A 22,103-nucleotide genomic window follows, 5' to 3' on the forward strand; every position below is an offset into this window, starting at 1 on the left:
TCGTAGTAAGTTCCAATTCAAAGAGTAACAGCTGGAGCTGTCTTCCTACTGTTTATTTTCTTATTTTCAAAACAAAGCATATTTGGATCTGGTTAATAGTTGGATGGGTAACAAACTGAAAATATCTCATATTCTAATTTACTGAGTAGTATAGTGAGAGTAAGGCAAGCAATGCATTGAGTCCTATTGTAGGGTCAGTATTCAATTTGCTAATATACAGAACTCAAACCTCCTCAGATAGGAGGCTCTGATCCATCACAACCAAAAAGTCTGAAATTATATTTGTTTTTATTTTTACACACAAAATCAGACATGTTTTAGAATCTTAAGCCAGGAGAGCAGTAATAGTGTTTTGCATAAATTTAGCATCTCTCTAAAGGAACACAATACACTTTATACATTCAGCATGGCTGAATGGCAGCCACCTCTGAGTGGGCAGGATCTCATTAGACAGCTGGGGGCACCAGCAACCATCACAACATTATTGTGTGTGGGAGGGTGGGGAAGAGATTGGGAAATAAACCTATATTCTTATAGAGGTGCCAGGAAATATTTAATGTCCTTATAGAGCAGACAAGTCTCTCTCAGTCTCTCTCTATGTGTTTTAAAGAGAGATCTCATCCAAAGACCCTCCCACAGAAAACTGAACGGATAAAATATTATGTCTGCTCATCACAGTGGTCTGCATTCTGCTTAGCCTGCTCATTCCATAGAATCATAGACATTAGAAATGGAAATCACCTTTTAGGTCATTTCCAGTCTGTCCCTCTTCCACTGATGGTTTGTTCCCTGCATTATATCATTCAATGCTTTGTCCAATCCAGTTTTAAATAGCTCAGGGATGGGGCTTCCATCTCTTCCCTTGGGACTCTATTCCACAGTCTAATAGTTCTCACAATTAGGAAATTTTCCTCAGTATTGAGCCTTTGTTTATAAAGCACAGAATCCCAAGAATAATGTATGTGGTACAGATAATTCATGTGGGCGCATCTATTTAAAGTGCCATTCTTGAAAAAATTGTGATTTTTAAAACTATAACAATTATAATTAATTTACTACATATGATATATAATTGTGTTTATTTTGTTATGACAAAAATTGTGATACATAAAATGCCTCTGTAATATGTTTTTGTATATAAATAAGAACAGAATTGCATTTTTCCAAAGCTTGTGATCATAGCAAATTAATTAAAATTCTTCATACAAAATAAGGGAATTTCATACCATGATCCTATACTATATGAATGTACAGTATATTTCAGGATTTTTTTAGTCTAGGACTCTAACATGGGTTATTTTACTCTTTGCCAATCTTGTAGCAAGGATGTGATTGAAATCCATGAAACATGTGGTATAGATCACCATTTTTATTTAAAAATTCTTGTGAAAATAAAGTAGTCCTGCTATTCACAAAAAATCATAATTGCAATGTACATAAAGCCTGTCAAAGCTCCAATTTCCAATATTCTAATGAATATCAAAAGAGTCCAGCACTTCTGACTTTGACAAATTGCAGATGAGGTTTTATTCATTAAGAGGGCTGCTAATGTTTATTTAAATGCAATTTACTGTTGCATTATTGATTAGCTACTGCAAAATTATCTTACAAGGAGCACGTGTGGCAAGAAGATTTCAGGTTCAGAAAGGATTTATCTAGGGAAGGCCTGTAGGCTTGATTTAGTCCCCAGGACATGAGAGTTTTAATTTATCTGGAAAGAAAGGCCTGGTGGAAGGTTTGCTTTGTTTGCATTTAGACAGCAGATGAAAGGCGTTTTGATGTTGAGCTGGGAGAAAATGGCTGCCACTCTTGTTATTCACACAGAGAATTGAGCAGAAGAAAAAATCTATTACGGGGGCAAGATTAAAAAAATCCTCCCCCCAATCATTTTCAGAATCAGACTTTATGCTGCTTGTTATCTTCCTTTGGAGAAATAATAAAGAAAATGTTGCCCATTATCTAAAATCTCTTTAAAAAAAATCCATACTGCATTTATAATTGAGCCTTTGCTTCCTATTTTGGTGGCATACAACTCTAACAAGGTGGCTGTGTCTTAAGTATCTTAATTTAACCTCAGAGTGAAGACTAATGCTGGTCTTAAAATATTTTAATGAAAACTGAGCAAGTAATATTTTCAAAGCTTCTCCCCATTTGTTAGACCCTTCCTGATGGTGTGTCTTGAAACTGGTGGTTAGCAGAAAGCCTGATATGCCAGAGAATGATACAGTGACTCTGATTGTTAGGCACTTCTACCTTAAGAGCAAAGGCTTCTGCAGAACTTGTTTGATTTAGTCCACATCTTTTTTGTCTATAGGAATAAATTGGTTATGTAAGCCACAACCACAGGTCCTATACTTCTGGAGAGACACTATTGTTGGATATAAGAGAACACACACACATATACACACACAGCAGCAATAGAGAAGATTTAACAAATATACGTTGGTTGGGGGGGAAGGGGAGGACTCCACAAGGGTCCAGTGAATGAAGCCTGTGGATGAAAACAGTATCACTTAATGAAAGGAAATCCAGTGAGCTAATAGAACAAATGGCTTTACATTTCCAACTTCACAAGCATGTGTTCAGTGGATCTACACACTGCCTTAAAAAGTACCATGCAAGTACAGTGTATCAGGAGCTGAATGTCCTTTTTTAGATTCATTAGAAACTGGCAGTGCTTTTCATTTCAAATGACAATCAGGAAAACGTGGAAAGCATGCAGCCAATCACAGAGGGTGAGTAATCCTCCTGAAATTAAATCTGAAACTCAAATATTACACAGAGACCTTTCAATTTACTCATTATTCCTTTAAACCAACTGCATGGGCACCGTTCTCCATTTTAAATGAGTTTAGAAAAACTTTCATGAGACTTGGTCCACAAATGAAAGTGACAGGAAGCAGAATTAAATTTTCCTTGGCGGTTTACCACTTTAGTGACTCTGATGATGACGAAGCATCTGTTCTGACAACCTGAAGGGTAATGTCTTACCCTGTGTTTTAGGTCTGCCAGAGTGGAATTTTTGGCATGAATTTATTTACAAAAAGTCAAAAGGCTTTGCTAGTGCTTACCTTGGACTTGCAACTCTAACCATCCAAAGGCTGGCTTCCCCCCTCCCATGTCCATATGCTTCTGAGTTTTCTGTTTCTCTCTTAGTTAATTTCCTCCTCCCCTCAACTGTTCCTGATCTCCCTCTTTACCTTCAGTTCTTGGCAAATTGTAAAATACTTCTGACCATGCCAATGAAGAACATGAGCAATGAGAAGGTTGAGATAAAACAGTAGATGGTGAAATTTTGAGACCCACTCATATATGCCTGTTGGTTTGTTAAAAGGCAGTTCTTTCTAAGTGCAGTATATTTGAACTACTAAATTCAAAGGATGGGAAGAGGAGATCAGGTGATTATGCAAATAGGAGATTTACCAAAAATGCCATAAATAAACCTTAGTAAATCACATCTATTTCTCTGAGGATTGTTTTTCTAATTTCTAATGTTTTTGCAGAACAACATTTTCTAAAATGAAAACGAAATGTTATGGGAAATTATTTAGGTGTTTCAAATCTCCACTCATCTCCCAAACCCTTCTGGGTCCCTAGACCTCTCTTTCTGCACCAAGACTGCTAACCTCCTTTTTCTGCTTCAAGGCTTTCTTTCTTTGTGCTTCAGTGTTCCCAGATCCTTCTCTTCTCCTTCTGGTTACTCTAATGTTCCCTTTTTCTGTTTTGTGATTCCTATTTCTACTGTTCTCAGATGCCACACCCTACTTTTAGGGCCTGATCTAAAGCCTGTTTGGATCCACAGCATCTCTCTTTTTGTCTCTTTCCTTCCCTCTTCTGTATTCATATGCACTCAAAAATAGCAGATTCATGCTTTATTTGAAGGCTTCTGAGAGTTCGGCCATACACTGGCAATTTACTGTTCTACATTTCAAAAGAAGGCAACCAAATTATTGCTGAAATAGAGTAAAATTAGTACTTCCTGTCTTATATAGAAATGTCGGAACATTCTAGATGTCAGCTTGTTTCTGTGTATTCATTATGGAAGAAATCCATGATTCCTTACGCAAAACTGAGTAATCAGGCTTAGTACAGGGAGCCAAGCAGGGCTGGTGGATTGAAACTCATCCTCAACCTGCTGATAGGATGTGGTGTAATGCAGCTTCTCCATTGCCATTATGCCACTGGATCCACTTACTTGAACTACTGAATTCAAGTGATGAGAGGAGATTACCCTTCTTTACACTACTTCCCTCTGCTCTTTATTCAGAGGCTGTATGGAGCCCTCACCATATTGCCCAGAGGTGAAGAAGATTCCTTTGTATATATACTCTGTCCATAAACTTCCTCCTTTTTCCTTGCTGGAGTTAAAATTGTATGGAGAGCTTTGGGAGGATCCCTCACACATTAGTAAAAATGTTACCAAGTGGCAATTTGTTACTAAATTATCGTTGATCAATATTTAGGGACCATATTATTTTCAGTGTCCTTTCTCCCATTGGCATTTATTTTAGCTTCCAAATTTACAAAAAAATTCCTTGCCCACCCAACCCTTTATTAATTTAGGTTAAATATTAGGAAAATTCTCCTAACTAGAGTGGTAGCTAAGCTCTGGTATAGGCCTCCAAAGGAGGCTTTGGAATCCCCATCATTGGACTTTTTAAGAACAGGCTGGACAAACATCTGTGAGAGATGGTCTAGGTCTACTTGATCCTGCCTCAGTGTGCGGGGCTGGACTAGCTGACCTCTCAAGGTCCCTTCTACCCCTAAGTTTGTATGATTCTGTAATACTGAAAATGTCTTTTATTTTACTTTCTAGTCATGAAAACATTTGCTCTGTCCAACTCTGCTCGGAATACCTCCATCATCTCATGGGCAGCACGTTCTTCTGTGGGTATTGGGATTGAGGCTCTTACTGCCAGATTACAACATGGTATCTTCCCAAGTCCGGCTCCTGAAAGCAAATCTTGTTTGTTAGATTTATTTTAGCATCTTTGTTCCAGAAATAAGTATAACATCTTTAATGTCACCTTCAGAGCCAAAATAAGTGACCAATAAAGTGAAACACTGTGCTTGGTTAAGCTAGACAGAAAATCAGTGTCAGCAAAGGAACTCAAGAAAATGCTTTTTAGTCATTCAGCAGACAAACTCCACCCCCCAACATTTTATATTGCCTTGTGCAATTTGGCCAATTAATCAAAAATGGGAACCCAAAGTTGGGCACCTAGGTCCATAATTAGGCACCTGAATAAGTGGCCTGATCTTCATATGTGTCCAGCAACTGCAGCTGCCATTGACTTCAGTGGGATCTGCAGGTGCTCACAGAACCTTAGAAAATGAGGCCAGTTTTATTTAGGAGCCTAACTTCGGGCACCCAAGTTTGATCATTCTGGCTCTATTGTATGCTCTGTAGGCACTATTAGGTGGAATACTTTCTCTAATGAAAGACACGCTGCTCCACATTTGACTGCAGTAAGCTGCAAAAGTCACACCAAACATGTTCCAGGGATGGTCATCAGCCACACAAGAATGTCAGCAGAGAGCAACCATAGAATCATAGAATCATAGAATATCAGGGTTGGAAGGGACCCCTGAAGGTCATCTAGTCCAACCCCCTGCTCGAAGCAGGACCAATTCCCAGTTAAATCATCCCAGCCAGGGCTTTGTCAAGCCTGACCTTAAAAACTTCCAAGGAAGGAGATTCCACCACCTCCCTAGGCAACGCATTCCAGTGTTTCACCACCCTCTTAGTGAAAAAGTTTTTCCTAATATCCAATCTAAACCTCCCCCACTGCAACTTGAGGCCATTACTCCTCGTTCTGTCATCTGCTACCATTGAGAACAGTCTAGAGCCATCCTCTTTGGAACCCCCTTTCAGGTAGTTGAAAGCAGCTATCAAATCCCCCCTCATTCTTCTCTTCTGCAGGCTAAACAATCCCAGCTCCCTCAGCCTCTCCACATAAGTCATGTGTTCTAGACCCCTAATCATTTTTGTTGCCCTTCGCTGGACTCTCTCCAATTTATCCACATCCTTCTTGTAGTGTGGGGCCCAAAACTGGACACAGTACTCCAGATGAGGCCTCACCAATGTCGAATAGAGGGGGACGATCACGTCCCTCGATCTGCTCGCTATGCCCCTACGTATACATCCCAAAATGCCATTGGCCTTCTTGGCAACAAGGGCACACTGCTGACTCATATCCAGCTTCTCGTCCACTGTCACCCCTAGGTCCTTTTCCGCAGAACTGCTGCCTAGCCATTCGGTCCCTAGTCTGTAGCGGTGCATTGGATTCTTCCGTCCTAAGTGCAGGACCCTGCACTTATCCTTATTGAACCTCATCAGATTTCTTTTGGCCCAATCCTCCAATTTGTCTAGGTCCTTCTGTATCCTATCCCTCCCCTCCAGCGTATCTACCACTCCTCCCAGTTTAGTATCGTCCGCAAATTTGCTGAGAGTGCAATCCACACCATCCTCCAGATCATTTATGAAGATATTGAACAAAACCGGCCCCAGGACCGACCCCTGGGGCACTCCACTTGACACCGGCTGCCAACTAGACATGGAGCCATTGATCACTACCCGTTGAGCCCGACAATCTAGCCAGCTTTCTACCCACCCTATAGTGCATTCATCCAGCCCATACTTCCTTAACTTGCTGACAAGAATACTGTGGGAGACCGTGTCAAAAGCTTTGCTAAAGTCAAGAAACAATACATCCACTGCTTTCCCTTCATCCACAGAACCAGTAATCTCATGATAAAAGGCGATTAGATTAGTCAGGCATGACCTTCCCTTGGTGAATCCATGCTGGCTGTTCCTGATCACTTTCCTTTCATGCAAGTACTTCAAGATTGATTCTTTGAGGACCTGCTCCATGATTTTTCCAGGGACTGAGGTGAGGCTGACTGGCCTGTAGTTCCCAGGATCCTCCTTCTTCCCTTTTTTAAAGATTGGCACTACATTAGCCTTTTTCCAGTCATCCGGGACTTCCCCGGTTCGCCACGAGTTTTCAAAGATAATGGCCAATGGCTCTGCAATCACAGCCGCCAATTCCTTCAGCACTCTCGGATGCAACTCGTCCGGCCCCATGGACTTGTGTACGTCCAGCTTTTCTAAATAGTCCCTAACCACCTCTATCTCCACAGAGGGCTGGCCATCTCTTCCCCATTTTGTGATGCCCAGCGTAGCAGTCTGGGAGCTGACCTTGTTAGTGAAAACAGAGACAAAAAAAGCATTGAGTACATTAGCTTTTTCCACATCCTCTGTCACTAGGTTGCCTCCCTCATTCAGTAAGGGTCCCACACTTTCCTTGGCTTTCTTCTTGTTGCCAACATACCTGAAGAAACCCTTCTTGTTACTCTTGACATCTCTCGCTAGCTGCAGCTCCAGGTGCGATTTGGCCCTCCTGATTTCATTCCTACATGCCCGAGCAATATTTTTATACTCTTCCCTGGTCGTATGTCCAACCTTCCACTTCTTGTAAGCTTCTTTTTTATGTTTAAGATCCGCTAGGATTTCACCGTTAAGCCAAGCCGGTCGCCTGCCATATTTACTATTCTTTCGACTCATCGGGATGGTTTGTCCCTGTAACCTCAACAGGGATTCCTTGAAATACAGCCAGCTCTCCTGGACTCCTTTCCCCTTCAAGTTAGTCCCCCAGGGGATCCTGGCCATCCGTTCCCTGAGGGAGTCGAAGTCTGCTTTCCTGAAGTCCAGGGTCCGTATCCTGCTGCTTACCTTTCTTCCCTGCGTCAGGATCCTGAACTCAACCAACTCATGGTCACTGCCTCCCAGATTCCCATCCACTTTTGCTTCCCCCACTAATTCTACCTGGTTTGTGAGCAGCAGGTCAAGAAAAGCGCCCCCCCTAGTTGGCTCCTCTAGCACTTGCACCAGGAAATTGTCCCCTACGCTTTCCAAAAACTTCCTGGATTGTCTATGCACCGCAGTATTGCTCTCCCAGCAGATATCAGGAAAATTAAAGTCACCCATGAGAATCAGGGCATGCGATCTAGTAGCTTCCGTGAGCTGCCAGAAGAAAGCCTCATCTACCTCATCCCCCTGGTCCAGTGGTCTATAGCAGACTCCCACCACTACATCACTCTTGTTGCACACACTTCTAAACTTAATCCAGAGACACTCAGGTTTTTCTACAGTTTCGTACCGGAGCTCTGAGCAGTCATACTGCTCCCTTACATACAGTGCTACTCCCCCACCTTTTCTGCCCTGCCTGTCCTTCCTGAACAGTTTATAACCATCCATGACAGTACTCCAGTCATGTGAGTTATCCCACCAAGTCTCTGTGATTCCAATCACATCATAGTTCCTTGACATTACCAGGACCTCCAGTTCTCCCTGCTTGTTTCCAAGGCTTTGTGCATTCGTATATAAGCACTTGAGATAACCTGTTGATCGCCCCTCATTCCCAGTATGAGGCAGGAGCCCTCCCCTCACAGACATTTCTGCCTGTGCTTCCTCCCGGTATCCCTCTTTCCCACTTACCTCAGGGCTTTGGTCTCCTTCCCCCGGTGAACCTAGTTTAAAGCCCTCCTCACTAGGTTAGCCAGCCTGCTGGCAAAGATGCTCTTCCCTCTCTTCGTAAGATGGAGCCCGTCTCTGCCCAGCACTCCTCCTTCATGGAACACCATCCCATGGTCAAAGAATCCAAACCACTGATCTCCATCTTCACTGTGGGCCTTCACTGATCTGAATCATAGAATCATAGAATATCAGGGTTGGAAGGGAACTCAGGAGGTCATCTAGTCCAACCCCCTGCTCAAAGCAGGACCAATCTCCAATTAAATCATCCCAGCCAGGGCTTTGTCAAGCCTGACCTTAAAAACTTCTAAGGAAGGAGATTTTACCACCTCCCTAGGTAACGCATTCCAGTGTTTCACCACCCTCCTAGTGAAAAAGTTTTTCCTAATATCCAATCTAAACCTCCCCCACTGCAACTTGAGACCATTACTCCTTGTCCTGTCCTCTTCTACCACTGAGAATAGTCTAGAACCATCCTCTCTGGAACCACCTCTCAGGTAGTTGAAAGCAGCTATCAAATCCCCCCTCATTCTTCTCTTCTGCAGACTAAACAATCCCAGTTCCCTCAGCCTCTCCTCATAAGTCATGTGTTCCAGACCCCTAATAATTTTTGTTGCCCTTCGCTGGACTCTCTCCAATTTATCCACATCCGTCTTGTAGTGTGGGGCCCAAAACTGGACACAGTACTCCAGATGAGGCCTCACCAATGTCGAATAGAGGGGGACGATCACGTCCCTCGATCTGCTCGCTATGCTCCTACTTATATATCCCAAAATGCCATTGGCCTTCTTGGCAACAAGGGCACACTGCTGACTCATATCCAGCTTCTCGTCCACTGTCACCCCTAGGTCCTTTTCCGCAGAACTGCTGCCTAGCCATTTGGTCCCTAGTCTGTAGCTGTGCATTCTTCCGTCCTAAGTGCAGGACCCTGCACTTACCCTTATTGAACCTCATCAGATTTCTTTTGGCCCAATCCTCCAATTTGTCTAGGTCCCTCTGTATCCTATCCCTCCCCTCCAGCGTATCTACCACTCCTCCCAGTTTAGTATCATCCGCAAATTTGCTGAGAGTGCAATCCACACCATCCTCCAGATCATTTATGAAGATATTGAACAAAACCGATTCCCATTGACTTTAATCGTTGTTATTATGGTTTATAAATAAATGAGCCAAGAAGCGCTGGCCTCAGTATGCTAGGTGCAGAACAAACACTAAACAAAAACACCCTCCCTGGCCCTTAAAAGCTTATCTAAGAATAAAACAAGAGACAACACACGGATACAACAAATGGACAGGAAGAGTGCATGATAAAAATTAACATTGATTCAGGCTCTGTGTGCTGATAATATTCAGCCCAATTGTTGTGCTCAAAAATCCTGACTGGCACAAGCCACTGTGACAACATAAGAATGACCATACTGGGTCAGACCAAAGGTCCATCTATCCCAGTACCCTGTCTTCCGACAATTGCCAATGCCAAGTGCTTCAAAGGCAATGAACAGAACAGGTAATCATCAAGTAATCCATCCCCTGTTGCCCATTTCCCAGCTTCTGGCAAACAGAGGCTAGGAACATCACCCCTGCACACCTTGGCTAATAGCCATTGATGGACCTATCCTCCATTAATCTATCTAGTTCTTTTTTGAACCCTGTTACAGTCTTGGCCTTCACAAAAATCCTCTGGCAAGGAGTTCCACAGATTGACTGTGCGTTGTATGAAAAAATACTTCCTTTTGTTTGTTTTAAACCTGCTGCCTATTAATTTAATTTGGTGACCTGCTAGTCCTTGTGTTATGAGGAGGAGTAAATAACACTTCGTTATTTACTTTCTCCACACCAGTCATGATTTTATAGACAACCTAATATAGACTATCTCTAAGGTAATTTTCACTGACACTAAGCAACTGAAAAGACACTCCCACTAGAAAGGATGAATTTTTTGTGAAAAATGGTTCCTCAGCTTCATTTACAACCCTATGCCTGAAAAAACACTGGTTTGTCTCAGAATAGCCTGGAGGTGCTACAGTGGCCCAAGAAGCTTTCCATTGTTTGATATTGCATCTGTCCTTTTAAGAGTACTCTCAAAGGAAAACAACATTTAACTCTGTGTCTTTTTATTAATAGTTTCTAGAAACTGTGGAGTCTGTACATTTTCCATTTTTTATAAAAAAACCTTTCTGCAAACCATTCACACAACCAGTTATTTGGCTTGAAATGGCCTCCCCATGAAAATGCTGGCTTTAATGTCTAGGCAGGGAATAGCAAAGCTGTGCTGGATTCTCCCTTCCAAATTCCAGTGTAAATCCAGTGACTTCAGTGGAGTTATACCAGGGATAAATGTGGCCCTTCATGTCTAGCAGGTATGCTATAAATTTAATTTTATGGCAAACTGAAGTCTATTACAGAAAATCAGAGAGAACAACCATCTCAGCAAGGCCATCTCTCTTTTTTATGGAGTCTTTTTTGTGTGTGTTTGTAGCTCTTGCAAGCTTTGTCTGCACCTGCCCATAAAAAGAGGTTCTTTGTTTGAGTACATTGCTGACAAATTAACTAACAAATATGTTTCCAGTAGCTGGCCACAGCCATACCTCAAGAGGGAGAGACTGATGGACCTGTTTTACTGTACTTTCAGTTAGGTAGCCCACTGCCTTACTCATGTTAAGAAATACTGCTAAGCCAGCAAACTCCTTTAAGAGTTTTTAATTATCTCACCGAAAGATGCTGGGGGCAAAATAAAGGAACTCTAATCTATTGCTCTAAAATTGCTTAGCTGGTGATGGTAGTGTACCTTTCTGTCTGCTCTTTTCGATTTCAAGGTATTAATTGTAGATGTCCTGAGTACCCTATGAAGAAACATGGGGATTCTTGCCAAATAACATAACGGTTGATATTTTGCCAGTAGGAACTCTGCCTGACCCAGGATTGACACTATGTCCCTCACTGTCTTTGCAGAACTAATTATGCACATGAATTAAATTACAGAAGCAAATCAGCACCCCATTGTGTTTGGAATCTGTTTGAACTGGGCTTCTCTGTGATTCTTGGTGTTTAATCTTTCCTTTGAAAATGGCTTGTCGAATAGATCCCAATAAAATTCATGCAGTTGGAATAAAGTCTGTCATGCTGCCATTTTATTTTAAACTACATTTAAAGTGTGGAGTTATTTTGAAAAGGGACTCTAAAAAGTGGATTAAGAAATGTGGTTGGTGGCTCCATATTTCTCATCTCATTTTGTCTCCATACTAGATTTGCTCATCTTATAAGGATAACTTTTCTATTTGCCAGCCCTGAAAACTCACCCTGGGATTTGAAAGTCAAACTGTTCTTTCTGACTCTTGCATCATCACTAGTACTAGCCTCCCTACCCTCAGTTTCACCTATGCAACTGCATTGCCTGAAGGAAGATCCAGTGGAGAGGGAATTAATATAGGGCATCTATACAGAAGGCTCTGACCTCTTGTGGATTTCCCAGGGTTTGCCAAGTTTGGGGGCAGCTTTTCCAGGGTGGATGCAAACTATATCCCCTCTTGCATGACAGTTCCATGAACGGAAGCTCAGAAAACATCCTCTTCCATGACTTTCTATGCAAAAAGGGACAATCTGATCTCATAAGAGGACTTTGCTGCCTGGAGCTAAAGAAATTTTATTCTCAAAACTAATTTAAATTTGCTTAGATGGAAACTAGCTGAAAGACCATATATGCTTATACGTTTATATAGCAATTCCCATGCAAGGAAAATTGCTGTGATGTAGATTACTAAAGGAAACTTTTAAAGAGGAGGCAGTTATGTAATGGTTAGAGCATTGTACTGGAAACCAGGACACCTCTATTCAAGTCTTAGTCCTGACACTGATGCCTTCTGTCACCTTGAACAAATCACTTCATTTCTTTGTTCCTCATTTTGGGCCTGATTCAGTGACCCCTGAAGTCAACTGGATTGGGCCCTTTCCTCATCTGTAGAATGGATATAATAGACCTATATACACTTACCTTTCAGGGGTATTGTGAGTCTTTGGGAATGCCTACACTACAGCACAGTACACTACAGCTCTACAGTACAGCTATGGTGCTGCAGCTGTGCCACTGTAGCGTAGCTACTTAGGGGTTTTCCATCACTGTAGGAAATCCACCTGTCCAAGAGGTGGTAACTGGGTTGACGGAAGAATTTTTCCATTGACCTAGCTATGTCGACAGCAGCGGTTAGGTCAATCTGTGTCACACAGGGCATGAAATTTTTCACAGTCCTGAGCAATGTAGCTAAGTTGACCTAAATTTTAGACCTGGCCAGAATCAGTCATTTCTGAAGCACTTTCAGATGGAAGGTGCTATATATGCTAAAGCAAGGTAATAATAAACATCAGTGTATCTATTATGGTGAGATGTTACTGTTAGTTCTCATTTTGTTTTGATATCTTAATGGTATGGAAGAGGTTGTAAACAGCACATGAATGACCTCTCTAGATGATTCTAAACTGGGAGGAGTGGTAGATACGCTGGAAGGGAGGGATAGGATACAGAAGGACCTAGACAAATTGGAGGACTGGGCCAAAAGAAATCTGATGAGGTTCAATAAGGATAAGTGCAGGGTCCTGCACTTAGGACGGAAGAATCCAATGCACCGCTACAGACTAGGGGCCGAATGGCTAGGCAGCAGTTCTGCGGAAAAGGACCTAGGGGTGACAGTGGACGAGAAGCTGGATATGAGTCAGCAGTGTGCCCTTGTTGCCAAGAAGGCCAATGGCATTTTGGGATGTATAAGTAGGGGCATAGCAAGCAGATCGAGGGACGTGATCGTTCCCCTCTATTCGACATTGGTGAGGCCTCATCTGGAGTACTGTGTCCAGTTTTGGGCCCCACACTACAAGAAGGATGTGGATAAATTGGAGAGAGTCCAGCGAAGGGCAACAAAAATGATTAGGGGTCTAGAACACATGACTTATGAGGAGAGGCTGAGGGAGCTGGGATTGTTTAGCCTGCAGAAGAGAAGAATGAGGGGGGATTTGATAGCTGCTTTCAACTACCTGAAAGGGGGTTCCAAAGAGGATGGCTCTAGACTGTTCTCAATGGTAGCAGATGACAGAATGAGGAGTAATGGTCTCAAGTTGCAGTGGGGGAGGTTTAGATTGGATATTAGGAAAAACTTTTTCACTAAGAGGGTGGTGAAACACTGGAATGCGTTACCTAGGGAGGTGGTAGAATCTCCTTCCTTAGAGGTTTTTAAGGTCAGGCTTGACAAAGCCCTGGCTGGGATGATTTAACTGAGAATTGGTCCTGCTTCGAGCAGGGGGTTGGACTAGATGACCTTCAGGGGTCCCTTCCAACCCTGATATTCTATGATTCTATGACTCTATGATTCTAAATCGGAAGGTGTGGTGAAGACAAATATAATAACACAAAGAGTGCTGCTGAGGTTAGAAATATGGGCAGGAAGTAACAAAATACGATTCAGCTGGGAAAGCTGACCATCTGAGGTAAAACTGTCCATTTAATGAGAAGGAGTAACCTGGAAGATACAGAGGGAAAAATCAGACAGAAATGCAACAAAACTAGCTAGGGTCCGACGCAATTGACTTTTGAGGAAAAAGTAAAAGAGCTAAATGTGTGCTTTGGTTAAATTAAAACAGCCTGCAAACCAGGGGAGCAAATCTCACTACCACAGCCCCCATGAGGCTTGGGGGCACAACACTGCAGGAGACCCATTTGGACCACTTAGTGGCCTCAGCTACTGCTGCCCCTGCTGCTCGCCAGGTTCTTTCCACTAGGAGTTACTATGGCTGCCTCCTGCTGGGATCAGTGTCTCACAATGGTTAGTTCCTCTGCCTTCCTCCCCCATCTCTGAGTCCAGGGAGCTGAGAGAGGCAGTGTCAACAGGGCATAGGATCTGCTAGATTTAATATAGCGCATGAGCTTATGCATGCCTCTCTGCACGTCACTAAAATGAATGGACTCCTGGAAGTGTTTCAAGCCTCAGTGTTAGAAACATTTAAAACTAGATTGGATAAAGCACTAGAAAATATACAATCCTACCATAGCAGAATGAATAAACCCGGATGACCTGTTAAGTCTTTTCCATTTCTCATTACTAAGAAAACACAATAAGTTCACGTTTAGAAACACCAAGTGTTGCTGTCACCAGCAGTGAAATTAACCCCCCACCCAATCCCACAAAATGTGGGTGATAATTGTTTATCATTGGTTAGTCATATAAAATATTGATATGGTTTACAGATCAGTTTGCCTTGCTCTTTTAATTACCAATCCAGTGTTTCTATATCAGCACTGTGTAGAGTAAGGTAGCTTTAAGATAGCATTTAGCATGGTGATAAGATAAATTATTATTGCCAACAGATGATTATGTAGTTAAGTACAGTAACCTTTAAAAATGAAATCCAGGGTGTCTGATAAAGATTTGGAAACTTAATCCCTAGAAACTTTATCAAGTGCTAATTCTTTCATAACTGGGGAGACACACTCCTGGCCAAATTTCTGTTCATAAAGGAGATGTTACTTTTTTTTTTTTTTTTTTGCTGGTTTCATTGAATTCATAGGGATAAACAGGCGGAACATTTTGTAAAGATAATGAATGAATCACTAAAAGCAACTCTAGTTTTCAACTACGTGCTTTTGATTTAACTCACAAGTGCTCACAAGAGGAGACCAGCAAAGAGAATGAAATGGTCTGATGTGAGTTTTATTGTAAAATAGCACACACTCATGAAAATCTTTCAGACTCTCTATTATGGAACACAGCTAAGTGTAACTGCAGTGTCAGAGATATGTAAAACAGATTTGGAGGTGGTTGCAAACTAAAGAAAACAGAGAATGCTTTCGGACTAAATTAACAAATCTATTGTTTGTTACCTCAGTGATATGGCATGCTGTGCAGTTGCTGAACTCATACAGTAATGATTAGATAGTTGGCTAACTTCCAGACAGTAAGATTATTAACACTATTTTGTGAAACTCAGTGTAAGGTTGATTTTCATGTCCTGTATAGTGCATGCCGAAAAGTTGTATTGATGAATACAAATTATTTCTCACACAATAAAACACAGTAGGGGTGAGGAGGGGAGGCTGGAAATGAGATGTTAATGCAAAGAGGATGAAAAATAAAGAATGTTCACATGTTGTGTCAATAATGAACGTTAATTTTTGAAGGAAAGGCTTTGAAAGAGTGGGAACAAGGTCTAGTGGTTAAAGCATAGCATTGGAAGCCTGGAGGTTCTGCTCTATGTTCTCAATTTTGCTGCTGATTTATGATGTGACCTTGGGTATATCAGCTCACCTCTTTGTGCCTCAATTGTCCCCCCTGTAAAATGAGCATGATACATAACCAGCTTGGTCTGAATTTGTGGAAAATTGTAAAGCATTGTGAATGCTCAGATGGAAGATGCTATACATATGCAAAGTGTTATTAATATACTAAATGGGTAGGTGTGAAAATTTAAGGTAATGTTGGCCAACTCATTTTCTGCCATAGGAATTTATTTTAATGTATTGAAATAATCATAACTTACACAGCTTAAACCCAAGGTTTGATAGACTTCAAGGCCAGAAGGGACCATCATGTAGTCTGACTTTCTGCACATCACAGCCCACAGATCCTTACCCAGCCACTCCTATAATAGGCCAATAACCTATGGCTGAGATACTGAAGTACTCAAATCTTGATTTAAAGACTTCAAGTTATAGAAAATCCACCATTTACTGTAGTTCAAATAGGCAAGCGACCAGTCTTATTGAAGCTGAGATTGTCCCTGGTTTCCCACTGCATCCTTTCCCTTCCAAGTTATAGCCCCATGCATGTACTCCTGGAATTGCACATCGTTTCATAAATCTCAATGCTAAGTAATCTGATGACAGTATTAGCTGGGTTGGGAACTGAATGTTATCCTCTGGTCATATGTGGAGCTGGTAATCATTCTGCTTATTTGTATCTGCACTTACTCTTTTGTTACACTGGAAATCAAGAGGGCAGAGTATGGTCTTCAGGTGGGTGGATGGAGTAGGGGAATTATAGTCAGGAGAACCGAGTTCTGTTTCTGCTCTGCCACAGGCTTGCTCCTTATGCTTTTGGGTATGTCCGTTATCGGTCTATTGTTTTCATGCATCTGTTTGTACAGTGGATCTGATACTGACATCACAGGTGTGTTGAGAGACTTAAATCCTCCTAAAGTGCTCTAATATCCTTGGATGAGATAGATAGAAGTACTAAGTGAAAAAAATTCACTTGAATGTGTCTGGAATCCTCTCACAGAAGGGGTCATAGCAGCTCCCAGACTTCCAGCTTCTTTGGAAAATTGTCCAATATATATATATATTTCACCTGTTACTAACTGTGGGCCCACTCCTGTAAACACTTAGCACTGGGCACAGTGCTTAATACCATGATTATTCCTGGGACTACTCCTGTTGGTAAGCACTGTGATCTCAATCTAGCAAAGCACTTAGGCATGTGCTTAACTTTAAGCATGTGAATAGACCCATTGACATCATTGTGATCACTCACATGCTTAAAATCATGCATATGCCTAAGTCGCTTGATGATCTGGGGCCTCCAGGAGAGTGTTCAGGGCTGTGAATCCTGAGCAGATTGAGGTACCTCCCTTTGGAGGAACACTAACTCAGAAAGCAGTCCTTGGAATCTATAATTAGCTCAGCTGAACAAATAGCAAAGGCTTTGTTACCCTGCCACACAGCACAGCTAGTAGGAGTTTACACATTCCTAATGTTAAATTATGAGTGAAGGGAATAACATTGAAAATACATAGATTATTATAATCCAATTCTTGTTTTCACTTTTCACATCATTTAGATAATGTTGGATGGGTGAAAGAGGGAGGGAAATAGTTTCTGTGAATGTATATTTATTTTGTAATCGGCATTTAGTATGCTGAATAAAACAACAGAGAAGAAATGAAAGAAAATGGGGGAGAAAAATAATCAAAGAAAAATAACTCAGAGAATGAACAGAGAAGAAAAGTGGATTTATAACTGGAAAGATTTAGAGAACTGAGTCTCAAGGACAGAAAACTAAATTATAAAAACTAGGCATAAAATGTTATTAAAAATATATGAGATGAAGCCAAAGCTTAGTATAAGGAATAAGTAGACACAATATCTAAAATGTGACATATAATTATATGAAAAAAATAAAGAAAAAATAGAAAGGAAATTAAAAATAGCAATATGGGAAGAATCCAAATGAAAAGTTTAAAAATAGCAATTTAAAAAATATTTAACTCTTAGTAATTATTTAACAATTGTTATCAGTTTAAGGGATTATCAACAGGAGCTATGGATTATGAGGGAATAATCCAACTTGGATGATATCATAATAAACAAGGGCATCTGCTCAAGGTGATTACGTCCATAACTAATTTGGATTATTCCTGCATTAAACTTCAACCCTATTGATTATCCCTGTTATAGTACCTGCTTTTTTCACTTAAAATGATAAAAAGTGATGAACAGTAAAAAATAAAATTAAAGCATGAGCAACCATCAAAGATGGAAATAAGGCACATGTTTTTAGCAGAGTAATTAACCACGGGAACATTTTACCAAGGGATATAGTGGATTCTCCATCACTTGAAATATTTAAGTCAAAATTAGATGTCTTACTAAAATCACTTTTATTCCAGAATATAATTTCCATATAGGGAGTTATTTGGAATTGCTATTGAGGAACAGCATATTCCACAACAGCTATGACCATCAATTTGTAATGTGTAAATAAGGCTTAGGTGAGATTCCATGGCCGTTGTTGTTCAGGAGTTCGGACCAGATGATCAGAGTGGTCCCTTCTGGCATTATATTTTGTGGGTCTATTAATCTATTTCAGACATTGTGATCACCATCCCTAACATCTAACTCTCTGATGGCTCAAATCTGCAGGACACTGGATGACTCCTTTGAGTTCAGTGCCTCCTGGCAGTGCTTGGGAGAGTTGATCTCTAAATACTGATTACGATCTTGTTCCCTGTCCTCCTCATCCTCTGTGTAAATTTCCAATATTTTATCAACTACTTACTCAAGAATCACTAGAACTAGCAACTGAGAGCTTGATCCTGCAACTCTTACTCATGTAAGTAGCCCTTAATTGTGTAAATAGTCTCACTTTATGTCCCATTTAAGCTTCCTCGTGGTCTTCTTATTTGTCTATTTATATGAATTTATGCAATACTAAAAAGAGAGTCCTATCCAGACCTCAAACCTCTACCAGAAGTAAAATTAAACAGCAGCTTACCTCTCCCCCCCCAACTGCACCAAATCTTCTAAAAACAGAAAACTCCTCTTCCCTAGGGATATGCTCATGGCAATGGACAGACTCCACCCTCTGCATCATCCCTCACAAATGACATACCTTTTAGCATGTCCTGAAGGCCAACAGACCAGGGCTCTTTCAGATCAGGGTGGATGGGGGGATTGCTTCATAGCTGGGGGCCTCCTACAGAGAGTACCCTCCTGTGATGATTTCTCACGGTGCCCAAAACCATAGGTTGCTGTGTAATTTCCCAGCATCAGTGAGAGAGAGATTTGCTAGTGCTAAACTGGGTGGCAACTCCTTGCCATCCAGTCTGATAGCCACCCCAGACAAACTTATCAGGACTCTGCCAGCCCTTACTTTGCTTTGCAGGTAACACATGGTGCATCCCAGGTCCTAAGCCCCCTGAAAGAGTCCTCCCCAGGAGTATCTAGTCCTTTTCAGAGGATGCTCACAGAAGTTACCAAGTTTGCTATCTCTAAAGTGACAGTGTACATACCAGCTTGTTTGATTGAACTAGAAATTCACCCTTTGCTTAACAATATAGCACTGAAATCTACTCATGATAAAACAAAGAGAAGTTTGTTAACAAAGACAGAGATTTAAGTGATCTAAAGCAAGGATAATGGATACAGAACTGGCTACAAAGAAAGCAAAAGTATAACACCTTTCTAAGAGACTAGGCATAACTTTAGCAAGCTGCAGTTCTGTGGCTAAAACAGTTTTTTCACCCCCATAGAGCTTACTGATTTTTTCAATCAAATCAGGATCCAGATTTTCATGATTCCCCCAAGCGCTACTAGGGGTCTCCTCACTAAATGGATAACAAAATGCATTTTTGCTTCTCCTTATATTTCCCAGAGTTTGTCTTTGTTTCCAGAGTCAGGATGAAACCCTGGGGTTCAGTCTCCAATGTCTTCCCATGCTGATGTCACATCCTTCTGTCAACCTGACTTTTAACTATTGACTTCCATGCAAATACAGCTTCCATTATATTTGGATCCACAATGCTCAATTTACAGACCAGGAGATAACTACCTTCCCTACTGTCTGGAAGAAAACTTGTTTCTCCCTTTGTTTGGTCACAGATTTCAAAGCATGATATCAGTAAATATCCAGAATTCCTCATATACAGTTAATACATACATTTCTCAATGATATTAATCACGAGTGTAGTACCTGCTTTCACTGGATACCTCACAAGATGCTCTTTATAGATACATATTATGACATCAATGTGTTAGGTGTAGTGCGTTTGTCCGGCCTGGTAAGAGTTGCTGTTACATGACAGTGAACCCTCAGAGCTCTTAGAAACACACCTCCTACCAGCCCGCTCTCTCTCAAATTGAGGATGGTCCCCCTTGAGTGCCTCCACTGATTGCAGTTGTGGCAGTATGTCATGAGGAATGAGGTGATCTTTAATGGAGGGAGGTGTTAAGCCATTAGGCCCCAAGAGAGTGTCATGGTAGTCCATTCTGAGCCACTGTGCATGGACAGGTCATCCTCAGAAAGGAAAGGTCAGAGCATCATTACAGAAAGAGGCATGTGTCGTGATTTCTGCCATTTGATTGTCTAGGGTCTGTGATGAGTCTTGCCTGCCCCTACATCTCCTTGCTCTTTGATGGTAGGGGGTAAACGCAGGGTAAAGGGATGGTGTTCACCAACCTTTGAAGCATTTTCATCTTCCAGCAAACATCACTTCAGCCTTCTGTACTTCATCCAAGCACCAATCTCTATTATGCACTTGTATACCTAGGAACCAGTACTATCTGCACAGCATAAAAAGGATTCATGAGCTACCCTCATTGGCAGATTGCCAGTACGGCACCCCATATTGTTTCAAAATATCTCCACTGATTGTACCTGGCTGTTAAATAGGAGCAGTGACAGCACAGAGTCCCATAGGATTCTGCATATTGGATCTATGGGTGAGGGCAAGCAGCTGCCCATCACACTCTAAAGGACCATCTGTTGGAAAGGAATAGGAGTAGCAAGCATAGAGCCATTCCTCTGGCTTGGACATGAGCAGTAGGTGAATCATCATTAGCACATCATTAGCACTTTGTGATCAGCTGTATTAAATATACTTCACCTTTGTCTGTTACCATGAGGACATCCTTCATCAGTATGATCAGTGCTGTTTCTGTAGCATGCTGTGACCTGAAGTCAGACTGGTAGAGATCTGGGATAGTAAATTGTAAGCTCTTTGGGGCTGGGACTGTCTCTTTGTTCTGTGTTTGTACAGCACCTAGCACAACGAGGTTCTGGTCCATGATTAGTGCTCGGTAATACAGATAATAATAATCAGTTCAGGAGTGGCTACAACCAGCTCAAAATTAGCCTCTTGCTGATGTTGCCCTGGCATCAGAGGCAAGATACCAGTAAGTAGTTAGTGAGGTCGTTAACATGGAGTTTAGCGTGTCTAGACTACCATGATTTCAGAGCATTTAGTGTGGTACCATCTCAAAAAGAGGAGTTGACTATGTTGTAAGGTATTCACCATTGACTCTGACCTGCCATCTATCTGCATGGCATGAAAAGGATTCATGGAGCTACCTGTCATTGGCAGATTGCCAATACGGCACCCCATATTGTTTCACAATATCACCACTGATTGTACCTGGCATGGTCATCTTCTTTTAGTCTTCCTAGTACTTCTGTTTGCAATCCCAGGCTAAGTTCTGGTAAGATGATTGCTTCTTCCTGCACAAGCATTTTTATCTCTGGGCCTGAGAGACTGTTGTGGGTTGTTTTGTCAGCATAGAAGAAGGATAGTTCCTCTCAGCAAGAGGTAGCCAGGTCAGTGGTTTACAAGAGGCAGCATAGGTTTTGTAAATTCTTCATGGGTCAGAACAGCTCCTTTGGTTGGGATATGGCAGACATGATGGTCACAGAGAAGGATCTTTTGATCTTGGTATATGTTGGTGCAAATGAGATATACAAGGTTTGAATGTGCCTGCAAATGAGATATACAAGGTTTGAATTGGTGGGCTGAGGGTTCTACATTGTCTCCTCCCCTCCAAATACCTTGTTGTCTTGCTCCCTTTTCATTCTCCCCACTAATATTTATGTCTCTCACCCTCTCCCTTCTCACATCTCCCTGAGATCTCCACCATCTTTGATGATCCCTTTAAGGAAATGGGTGTCTTCTTTGAAAAATTGACAGTATTTTTGTGCTGGTCCCAAGCATCACTCCATTCAGTGTCTGCAAGCTCTGCTGCAAAATGAAGTCAGTATACTCCTCTGAGGGAAGTCTGAGAACACTGGGGATTAGAACAGTGTGAAGGCCCAAGGGAGAG

Source organism: Eretmochelys imbricata, chromosome 2 (genome assembly GCF_965152235.1).
Source record: "Eretmochelys imbricata isolate rEreImb1 chromosome 2, rEreImb1.hap1, whole genome shotgun sequence".
Lineage (NCBI taxonomy): Eukaryota > Metazoa > Chordata > Testudines > Cheloniidae > Eretmochelys > Eretmochelys imbricata.